Source organism: Brachyhypopomus gauderio, chromosome 2 (genome assembly GCF_052324685.1).
Source record: "Brachyhypopomus gauderio isolate BG-103 chromosome 2, BGAUD_0.2, whole genome shotgun sequence".
NCBI classification, from domain to species: Eukaryota; Metazoa; Chordata; class Actinopteri; order Gymnotiformes; family Hypopomidae; genus Brachyhypopomus; species Brachyhypopomus gauderio.
In genome coordinates this window covers 17,190,927-17,203,346 of record NC_135212.1, presented here as the reverse complement: position 1 = coordinate 17,203,346, position 12,420 = coordinate 17,190,927, and the positions used below count along the sequence as shown (strand labels likewise).

The 12,420-nt window shown below is 44.0% G+C and overlaps 1 protein-coding gene across 2 annotated transcripts in view; it reads right to left on the bottom strand.

The window, feature by feature from the left end:
• The window catches only part of LOC143490607 (SH3 and multiple ankyrin repeat domains protein 2-like), a 203,531-nt gene that overhangs the window by 4,215 nt on the left and 186,896 nt on the right, over nucleotides 1-12,420 (bottom strand). The window lies entirely within an intron of this gene.

Below are 12,420 nucleotides of genomic sequence, written 5' to 3'. Positions count from 1 at the left end.
AACAAATGTAGTGACAGCTTATTTTAGATTATATAAAGAGACCTCAGCCTCAGGACTTGTTGGGGGGGGGGGTGGTTAGTTTAGTCCTGTCCGGTCTTTCAGAGAGAGAGAGAGAGAGAGAGAGAGAGAGAGAGAGAGAGAGAGAGAGCTATACTCTGCTATTTCTCCCTAGAGAACCTCCTTCCTTAATCTCTCGGTGGATTTGCTCCTCATTACATCAGACTTACTGGAAACACTCCTGCCTTGAAAGAATAGGAAGGGAGAAATGGAAATTTCACATGAAATGTACTTTTTGCCTGTTGTCCAGGTGATTTGTACTTTGTTTGCGTTACCCAGGTTGAAACATCTGAAGGTGAACATATGAGTTCACTGCACCTTTTTACAATGTTTGTTGTCATGAAGCAGATTTACAATGTTTGGGTGCAGAAATCTAAAAACCAAGCAGAGTCGCGAGGAATTGCAGTGGGGGCCAAAACTCAAAGCACACTTTAGGTCGTAATTCGAACTTCTTCTTAAACTCTTCTACTCTCTGTACTGTAGCTTCTGGTCTGCGTTCAGGTTTTGCAGCTTGTCCTGATGTTTTTTTCTTGAAGTGCCGTCTTACATTAAATTCCTCAATTGCAACCACATTAGCTCCACAAATAAGACTCACGGGTTTACCGAAAATGTCAATAAACGTATTGTAGTGAAGGGAAGAAACCAGAGAAAGGAAACTGCTCATTTTATTTGTTTATTGAACCCACCACGATACCAGCTCTGTTAAACAGAACAGTATCAGGAGAGAGAAAACTGGTTTACATTGAAAACACACAGACTCCTTAAACCCAGCAATCACCATAATGGTGATTAAGTTGGAACCTGGGAGCATTCTGGGCATCATGAATGCTCCGCCCCCTAATGACCAACTGTAGTGCTATGAACACGACGCCACAATATACTCATCCTCCGATTTTCAAAGGCTCTGTTTTCAGAATCAACTTTTCTTTTCTCCATTGTTAAGGGCTAGATGTGCTCCCAGTAACATGAATGTATCATTCGGCAAGGCAGCTGTTGTCGCCGGGTTATTAATAACAATAATAATAGATCAATGCAAAATGATCTCGAAGGCTGGATATAATTGTATTATGGGCCGGGAATTTGACACCTATGGTTTATATGGTGGCCCACCTAGGAGTACAGGGTCTTGAGGTCTTGGTCCTGTCCAGGTTTCTTCACCAGTTCTGTGTGAGGGTGTTTTTCCTTTCTGAAGTCAACTCTGCTTGCTCATTCGATATCTGCACCCAAACATTTGCGAAGCTGCTTCATGACGATGGATGTTGTGACCTGTATGAGTATCAACTTCTTCCGAGTCTAAGGTGTAAGTCTAAGGTGGGTGAGTCGGGTCATGAGTGAAGATTTTGTGTTAAACAGAACGTGCGTTTCTTGTGTTTGTGTGTTTGCACGTGCATTTGTGTGTTCCAAGTTCACACAGCCAGGAGGGGAACTGGAGCATATAGCAGCATGGGTGGAGTAGCAGATGGGGACCTGGGGCAGAACAGAGCCTCCACCCCTCAGAGCGTGAACCACACAGCACTGAATGTACAGTGAACGCTATCAGTGTACATGAAAGTGTGTTGTATGTGTGTGTGTCAGTTGACCTGGCCATGTGACAGAAGGCTTTTAAAGTTTAAGGCCATTTCAAGATGACCTAATTACTATTAAAAAAAAACATTCCAATACAATGTTATGAAAATGCGTCATGGTTTGCAATGTCATACTGCATCCACTAGAGGGCGTGAATAAATTGAGACGTGCTAGGGAGTAGGTGTCAATTAGCCTTGTCTAACTGCTCACTGGTGGGGTTCACTGTGAATGCATGTTTGTGTAAGGCACTTTTACATGCCAGCAGGGGTGTGTATGATGAATTACTGTAATGATTCAGTAATGCCGTTGTGCAATTCAGTCTGAGAGAAAATCCTCAAATGTATCACTAAACTATCATTAGCATTATGCTGCAGTGTATATTGAAACTGATTCTTCTCTCTCTCTCTCTCTCTCTCTCTCTCTCTCTCTCTCTCTCTCTCTTTCTCCCTCTCTCTTTCTCTCTCTCTGAGCAATTAAGTTTAACAGCTGTGAGCCAGAAACAGCTCAGAGATTCATAAATTCTTCTCAATACAATCAAAGTTTTAGTGCTGAATGTGGATATTTTTGAGCAGGCTCCGGCAGCATATGCACATGTAACACTCGTATGGATCTATACATCAGCACCCATCACTCAACACATTAACTGTGCAAAGATACGGATTCATATACACTTATCCATCAGGCTGAGCTATTACTGTGTGTGTGTGCTGAGTGTGATTCCAGACCAACCAAAATGGTAAAAAGCAATGTGTATGAAATAGGGGTGGGACGCGATTAAAAAAATTTATCAAATTAATCAGAAGCTTTGTAATTAATTAATCGAAATTAATCGCATTTTAATTGCATTTCAGTATTTAACACGAGAAATATTCATTTAAGTTTGAATGATGAATGAATCAATGAACATAATCATAAACTTCAACTTCATCTTGTTTATTTTTCCACCAGTCTACTACACAGACCAATAGATGAGTGCAGAAAACAAAGCAAACAGTTTTCAGAACACTGGAAATTCTGACCAAAAATGTTGTTTAATTTTGGGAGTTTTGCTCAGGATATTGGAAGAATAAGAAGAATTGAAGTAAATCAGAAGATGTTTTTTAATACCATTTGAAATGGTAGACTTTCTTTAATTTCCCAGGCCTCTGCCACAGACATCTCCATAGTGCCGAGAAGTGGTCTTCTGCATGCTCAAAGCAAATGACTGGATCTTCCATTCATCATCTATAATATGAGCTGTCACACCAAGATAATTCTTGTTGCTAACAGAGGTCCAGTGATCCCCAGTCAGAGACACATTTGTGACGCTCTTCACAATAACCTGTTTTACTTCCCTTTCCTCATCATACAGCTGCTGGATTTTCTTCAACATTGTCTTTCTGGATGGCAGTTGGTAACTTGCATCAGTTGACGCAATTTGCAGCGCTTCTTGTAAGCCTTTATCTTCGACCACAGAGAGCGAACAACACTGCAAACAAGCCAACTTAATAATGTGACGCATCAAGTTTAAACGCCTCCGCCGCTCGCGCGAGGTGTGCAAAGTCGCGCGCTACGGTCACTCGCGAAAGTTTAATCAGTCTTAATGGTCCAATGAAGGTAATTTAAAAACCAGGACATTTTCTCACTTAAAAAAAAAACCCGGGACAGAATGTGAAATACGGACATGTCCCGGGAAATACGGACGTTTGGTCAACCTATCGTACTAGGATTACATTTACAGTTAAGTTATCATTACTGACCTGCGCGTTAGCCCCAACATGTTTTGCGTTGAGGTGGTAACGAAGGGTGGAAGTGCTCCTGTGATAAGCGAACTCCTTCCTACATAAAGTACAAATAACATTATTTGTGTTTGTACTTCTATCTGGAAGTTTCTTATATTTAAACTTCCCATCCACCAGCGTAGCCTCTTCAGTCATCTCCATCATGCTCATCTTATTGTGCGTCCATATAATCTGTATGTCTGGAACTCGTGCACTGAGAAACATTCCACGGTGCAAAAGTGTCTCATGCGTTAAAATGCGTTAATTTTTTTAGTTAGTTAATTTTCCTGCAATTAATTAATCGAAATTAAAGCGTTAAAGTCCCACCACTAGTATGAAAACATACACAATCCAAACTCTATTTCTAAACCCAAACCAACACCAAACATAAACCTAACCACAACCCTAATCTGAACCCTAATGCCAAGCATAAAAAAAAAATTCTAACTCTTAACTCTAACTCCAATCTTACCTCTAAGCCCAATCCATTCATAAAGCCAAACGTAACCCAACTCTAATCCTACCTCTAACCCCAAACTTATTTTTATTCATTGACACTGATATGCTCCTCATCATTTTTTTATTGTTGGTATATATGCATTCTTTGTCATGTGGATGACAAAACGTTTTTTTTTTGTTTTGTTAGATGTTTGCTGTCTGCTACCGAGAGTAGTAGATACTTTACATTAAATCTAGACCCTTGACCGTAAACCTAGTGGTAACATTGGTTAAAATAGGTTCTCCTTGAGCCTACAAGGTGATGACACTGATATTTATTCTCCTAATCATCAAATCAGTTAAGACGATGTTCATGATTTGGCTAACAAACCTCTGGGTGAACAGTTGAAGGCCTGTCTTTCATGAAGGAACCTAGACAAGCAATTGACACCACAAATATCAAGTGATTCTGGGTCTGAGGTCACACAATAAATAAGTTTTTATGTATGTCTCAACACAACCATAGCAATAACAATACAAAAAGGCTCTTGTGGAATCTACTGGATGAGGTCAGAAAGAAAAAATGTAAACAACATATGGCACTGTTATTAATTATCCCAGGGAAGATTATTTTTTTTACATGTTGTTTATCATTTGCCTGAAAATAGTTTGGATACTCATCTAAAGTGTGACTGTGAAATGGTTCTGGTTATGTGATTACCTGAAAACGTTATTATTCGTTAAGCTGCATTTTAAAACCCCACCCAACCACTAGAATCGGTTAAACACAAACACTGTTATCTAATTGAAATTAGGACAAGGTTAAAATGTGGGGCTCATAACTATAAAGGTCTTTGACTGTGACATGTACCCGGTCAGATAAACTCATACATGGAAACAAATGCATGACTTTCAAATGGTTCTGGGTATGTGACCACCTGAACACACTAGTTTTAAGTGGTATTTCTAATCCCAAATCTAACTTTAACCTTATATATAATGGGTTCTCATAGTCTACTGGGTGAAGCTAGAATGTATGAATGAATGAATGTTCAATTTATATAGCGCCTTTCAGGATACCCAAGGCGCTTTACAATTTTAACACAGGTACAAGTCTCAGACAACCAATCACACACACACCGGCGAGAAGCGGCAGCCAATTGCGAACAGCGTGCTCTCTACCGGGATCCACAGCCCCCTGGGGGACTGAATGGGGTGCAGGAAGGGGAGAGAGGACAGACCCTAGTGACAGAACACCATCCACCACTGGGCATACAAGCACACACACATTCATGCACACACACTCAGACAACTGTTTTTATTGAACAGAGAAACACACACACACTCAGGGAAAATTTGTCAGGGAATCGGGGGGATCCCGGGAGGAAACCGGAGATCCTGGAGGAAACCCACGCAAACACAGGGAGAACATGGAAACTCAACTCAGATAGGGACTTGAACCCAGGCAAATGTACTGTTATTAACCCAGTCATGATGTGTACCGATTTCCAATGAACATTTAACTTGTTGCTAATGACTTGTCTGACCACTTTTGTGTGCTCATTTGAGGCTGTTTGTCTGCTAACCACCATGGGCTTATCTTTGAGCATGGCACCTGGACAGATCAAATCAAATGCATTCCTTTCAAAAGTAAGATGAGCATGATGGAGATGACTGAAGAGGCTACGTTGGTGGATGGGAAATTTAAATATAAGAAACTTCCAGATGGAAGTACAAACACAAATAATGTTCTTTGTACTTTATGTAGGAAGGAGTTCGCTTATCACAGGAGCACTTCCACCTTTCGTTACCACCTCAACGCAAAACATGGGGCTAACTCCCACATACACACACATCTATACGTCTACAGTGATGAGGCTGCTACGCCAACTCCACACCATGCCTGTGCTGCAGTGTGTGGGAACGACAGCGTCCTCTCCTGTGAGGTGTTTAAGTCCTGCCCCATTGCACTCCTCCACCAACCTTCAGCTGGCTCTCCTAACTGCTCTGCCAATGAAACCAGGCCTGGCGGGTGCTCTCCGCACTGTGTTGCTAGGCGACCATCTCGTTCACTGGGTGAGGCTTTTGCTGGTTGGCGAGGTGTGGGGGACGGAGGAGCAGGAGGAGCAGAGTGGAGGCCCCACACCACAACCAAAGTCACAGCCAAGATGACCTCACCACAGACGACCTCACCACAGACGATCACACCACAGATGACCTCACCACAGACGACCACACCACAGAAGACCTCACCACAGATGACCTCACCACAGACGACCACACCACAGACGACCACACCACAGACGACCTCACCACAGACGACCACACCACAGATGATCTCACCACAGACGACCTCACCACTAATGACCTCACCACAGACGACCTCATTACAGATGACCACACCACAGACGACCACACTACAGATGACCTCACCACAGACGACCTCACCACTAATGACCACACCACAGATGATCTCACCACAGATGACCACACCACAGATGACCTCACCACAGACGACCACACCACAGACAACCTCACCACAGACGACCTCGCCACAGACGACCTCACCACAGACGACCTCGCCACAGACGACCTCACCACAGATGACCTGTTTCCTGAGCCTGGCCTATCAGAACACCTGTTTCCTGAGCCAGGCCTATCAGAAAGCCTGTTTCCTGAGCCAGGCCTATCAGAAAGCCTGTTTCCTGAGCCAGGCCTATCAGAATGCCCGTTTCCTGTGAGCAGATACAACACTTCCTGAAGCCCAGTTGCTTCTGCCTGCATATATCACAGTGCTTCCAAAGCCTGAAAGGCTTATAGCTCAACCAAACAGACATGAACTTGATTCTTTAAAACACTTTAAACAGCCTTATGCCTATAACCACTGTTCCTTGGGCAAGAGGGCTACAGGCATGGGCTGTAACTATGCCTAACTCTATGTTTCATAGGGAGTTTTCATGTCCACATCATAGGGAGTTTTTCCTCGCCACTGTCGCCTTTGGCTTGCTCATTAGGGTTCTGGACCCATAGTATTGTTAACCTTGTAAACCCTGTAAAGCTGCTTTGCGACAACTTGAGTTGTTAAAAGCGCTATACAAATAAACTTTGATTGATTGATTGATTGATTGATGTTTCCTATCACTTAAATCACTTCATACAGCATATGATATGGTGACATATATTCACACCCCGCCCTGCGGACTCCAAGCACAGAGAACTTGCATTTTAGTCCATCCCAAATCTTGTAGAAATTAAGTGAGTTACTGAAGGAATGACTGTGATCAGTTTATAAAATCCCATAAACAAATGTGGTGAAGTCAAGCTAGCTGTCACACAAACATGTTTAACAACGTTTCAAATGGCCCATGATGCCACCATTGCTCTTGTAGTATAGGCCCATATTCTTCAATGCCATGCTGGTGTAAGCCAGTGAAACAGCTTCCAGTTAAAGAGACCTGCAGGGTGAAGCTGACAGTGGCTAGATCGCCCATTTCATCTTCAATGCATTTGTTATTGCTACTGTGATTTTATTATTAGAAACATAACACAACTTTATTAAAGAACATATTGCACAAAGTGAATTGCTTCCATGCAGCCACAGTTTAGAACCGAAAGCACATGAACAACCCCAACATTAACAGTATGGATTTCAATAGGGAACTGCCTTCCTCTCCCACGTTTGGTGGCTCATATGTTGATGCTTAGACACACATGCTTTGACAGAACAGGTGCTTTGTGAACTGGAGTAAAAAATATTTGGCGTTGGAACAAGGGAAACGTGAAATCTCTTAGATGGCACTCAAGGTGAGACCGTAGTTTTGCCAAGCTGCAGATGCTTCCCGACACCAAGGAACAGAGACAGGAGGAATTTTGACCTTTCTCCCTCATCACTGGGTCCCTCTGGAGGTCAGCGCAAGAACCTACACACCAAGCCAACTGATGTGGGATATGTTTAGGTGGCTAGGTTTTATATGGCTGCTTGAAAGGGACAGAGGCAGAGGTGACCGATAGAGCAGTCTCGGACAGGACTGGAGGTGAGAGGTAGGAGGTGTTCTCATGGAAGTGAGAGCAAAGCTGGCAGGTTGTGAGCACTCGTCTGGGGCTTAGGTTTCATTTCACACCTGGGCAGAACAGAACCCAAAGATTGCTTCTTTCTGAGCTCAAATTTGGCCTTGAGTGACCAAACCAACATGCTGAGCACAACAGCTCATCCAAATAATTCACCTGATCTCTGTTAGACTTGTCACTCAGCATTAGCTACAAATGGCATAGACCCAACACTGTAGTGACAATACAGAGAATGTGAACCTGTCTTGGCCTCGCTGAAGGTAGCTATCCAAGCAGCTAAACAGAGATTCAGAAAATCCACAGAAGCAGATTCTTTCTTGTGATCATTACTGAATAAATCTTTTTTGTGAAACTGAAATACAAACATACATCAGATATAGGAAAAGTAGACACTAGTCACTGTAGCTTGAGACTTGAGACTTGAGCTAAGCTTGATGTGTTCGCCACGTCAAAAAAAAGGAAAAATACTTGGTTCCTTTCCCTTCTCTGTTAACTGCGTTTTCAACCCACCAACATTGACGTATGAACAAAATATTTACAGATGTTGCTTAAACAACATGGAAGCATGAACTGTAGCAAAATGAGGAGCGGCGGACAAGGCGGCTGTCTCCGCTGCAGGTAAGGTCAAAACCGAAACTAAACTAAACTTACGTTCGACTGAGCTGCCGAAATAAAAGTCTCTCAGATCGTTTTTATAAGAGTAATGATAGCAAAGTAGGTATATTAGTCTAACCAGAAATGCAACCAATACAAAATTGCAAAAAAAGAAAATGTCATAATGCAAAACATGACACTCCCTGTCTGGGGTCTATAAGAACCCACATTTAACTATCTACCAGACGTGTGAACTCGAGTCACATGACTTGGACTCGAGTCCGACTCGAGTCACTAAACTGATGACTTGTGACTTGACTCGACAACATCCCTGAAGACTTGCGACTTGACTTAGACTTTACCTTTACTGACTTGGACTTGGAATCGGACTTGAGCTTTAAGACTTGAAAAGACTTGAAATCCTTATTTTAACATAATAAATAAGTAATATATAATCACATAACTGGATCATTTTGTATTAAATGGTGCTGTAAAATGTGAATTGCTCAGCTCAGTTTATTCGTAACCGAGAGGGGTAGGGGAGGGGGGGCAGCAGTGTTGAATTTGTGCGGAGAGGACAAGCAACATGCTCCCAAAAATTATCCTGTTCAACTATAAAGATTATGCTGTTGTGAATAAAAGAACTGCGACATGCAAGACATGTGGAGTCAGGATAAGAGATGGAGATGCAGCCACTTTAAACTTTGTTCGACATTTGAGGCTGCACAAACAAAAGTAAGTCTCTGCTATGTATATTTCACATAATGCTATAACGGTTAGCTAGCTAGCTGGGATGTAATAAATAAAGGGTTGGAAATTAACTTTTACAAGGGTCCACATGAGCAACTTGACTTGTGTGAGCGCTCCGCACCAACGATAATTCGAAAGCGGGGACCGTGGGAGACTGACGAACGGACGGACGAACAAAAGTTACTGAGGCGGGGGGGTGGGGGTTAGGTGACGACGACATCTCACTCAAGTGAACCGAAACGCCTCAAACACCTAACGTTAGTTTGTCTGACTAACTTAATATACTACTAATCAACTGCATCAATTGTGTTAAATATTGAAATTACATCTGGTGACTTGACTAGGACTTGAAGTTTAAGACTTGGGACTTGACTAGAGACTCGCTTGTATTGACTTGGGACTTGACTTGAGACTTGATTGTATTGACTTGGGACTTGACTCGAGACTTGATTGTGAAGACTTGAGACTTACTTGTTACTTGCAACTTAGTGACTTGTTCACATGTCTGCTATCTACATTGCTGATGCATTCTTCAGACAGTAGTAGGACTACTTCTGTGATGGGACAAGAGTCTTTTTATTGCCATCCCTTGCAGTAGTTACCTCGACCTTCCGGACTAGTCCATCGCGTACTGGGAAAGTCTTTGTGATGACAGCGATGGGCCACTCGTTTCTTTTTGATTGAGAATCTTTGAGTAGACCTACGTCTCCGCATTTCAAGCTGGGCTTCTTGTCCTGCCATTTTTGATGGAGCTGCAACGTGTGGAGATACTCGTGCCTCCACTTGCCCCAAAATATGTCAGCCAGATTTTGGATACTCTTCCATTCTTCCTTGTACCTGGCCCTACCCTCAAAGTTGCCAGGGGGAGGAGGTGCGGACCATGTCTTCAAGGTCAGGAACATGGACGGAGTGAGGATTAAAGTTGACTCTGGGTCTGACGATATTGGGATGAGGGGTCGAGCGTTCATCACTGCAGTTACCTCAGCCATAAATGTAGACAAGACCTCATGTGTCAACTGGGTTCTTTGCCCTTGTAGCATACAGTCAAGGATGCGCCTGGTGATCCCGATCATCTGCTCCCAGGCTCCACCCATATGAGATGAATGGGGTGGATTGAACACCCAAGTGCAGTTCTGGTCGCTGAGGTATCTCTCTACGCTCTCCGAGGATGAATCAGCGTTGGACATTTGCAATTCCCACGAGGCACCTACAAAGTTCGTCCCGCAGTCAGAACGGATCTGACGTGCGGGTGCTCGTATGGCGAAGAGACGTCTCAAAGCATTGATAAAACTACTAGCAGTCATCGTTTCTATCAACTCGATGTGCACGGCTCGTGTACACATGCATGAAAACATCACTGCCCATCTCTTGGAATTGGCGTGTCCCCCCCTAGTGCATGAAGTAAACTCCCACAAGCCGAATATGTCACCTGCGCTACCTGCAGCCGCTCGGCTGGTAAGTCTCCCATTTGTTGCTGTTCTGTTCTTCCCCGCAGCTTCTTGCAGGTCACGCACTTGAACAGAAGACTGGCAATGCTTCATTTGGCACCGACTATCCAGAGGCCTGCTGACCTAATGACACCTTCTGTAAAATGCCTGCCCTGATGTTTCACAGCTTTGTGGTAGTGGCGTATGAGCAGCACTGACAGGTGATGACGGCCAGGGACAATGATGGGATTGATGTCATCCAAATCCAGGCCTGGGTTTCTTATGTGACCTCCAACTCTTAACAGTCCATCGGAGTCAAGAATCGGGTTCAGTATTCACAAGCTGCTTGAAAAAGAAATGTTCAAGCTCTCTCGTACGCACTTGATCTCTTCTCGATAGCACTCTCCCTGGACACTCTTCAGTATGCACACTTTAGCTTGTGTCATCTCTTCCACTGAAGGTGGACAGATGTTCCAACCTCTGCAGCTGTTGGTGGGAGTAGCACGAGAAAAGGTACGAGCGATGTGAATCAAGTGCGCTACTGCTCTGATAAGAGTGTTTAACTTGGAGAAGAGTTCAAAGCGCCCTGGCTTCACAGTATCCTCAAGGATGTGTATGAGGTTTATTGTGATCTGGGGACGTATCTCAGAGTCCACCGTAGGATCAACGAGGTTGTGAGTCTCTTGGGGCTCGGAGAGGTACAGAGATGACTTGGTGAGAAAGGCTGGTCTTTTAAGCCATGTTGTGCTGCTGAAAAGGGCTGCTGGCACAGAGCGAGATCTGTAGTCCACTGGATTCAGGTCCAAAGGTACGTATCTCCACTGTCCAGAGCATGGTGAGTGCCGAATGCATTGGACTCTGTTGTGCACGTAAACGTAGAACCTCCGTGTTTGGTTGTGGAGGTATCCTAACACTACCTTGCTGTCGGTGTAGTATACTTCATTATCGAACGTCACATCCATCTCTGCAGTTATCATTTCCGCCATCTCCACGGCGAGCACTGCCTCGCAAAGTTCCAGCCTTGGGATTGTCAAGTCAGGTCGAGGCGCCAACTTCGCTTTCCCATACACAAAGCCCGTCTCTACGTGCCCCTCTTGAGATGAGACTCTGATGTATGCCACTGCAGCGACAGCTTTCACTGATGCATCGGCGAACACACAAAGCTCCTTTCACTGGGCCCCTGATGTGGAAATGGGTGTGTAGACGCATGGAATTTGAAGTTCCTCTAGGTCGTCTTGCAATGAGTCTCTCCATCTCATCCACTCTGCTTCCATGTGGTGTGGGAGAGGTGAGTCCCAGTCACATGCCAGGTTGGTGAGCTCCCTTAAAAGTAGTCTGCCCTGAATGGTGACTGGGGCTAAGAACCCTAATGGGTCGTAGACGCTGTTCAGTCGACAGCACCTCTCTTCGTGTAAAAGGTTTCTGTTCACAGGTGATCCGGAAGGTGAATGTGTCTATAGCGATGTTCCAGGACAGTCCCAGACTGCGGTGGATAGGCAGGTCATCTGCAAAGAGATCCAAATCTTCAATGTTTTGCACACGATCAACAGGCGGAAAGGCTTCCAGGACTGCAGGCTGGTTGGAAGTGAGCTTGTGTAACCTGATGTTTGAGGTTGCAAGCAGTTGTTGAGTTTGCCTTACAACACTGATGGCTTCTTTTTCAGTGCTGAATGATTTTAGCCCATCATTCATGTAAAACTCGCGTTCAACAAATCTTTGTGCTGCAGGACCAAACTGCTTCTCCTTCTTCAGCAGCCCTT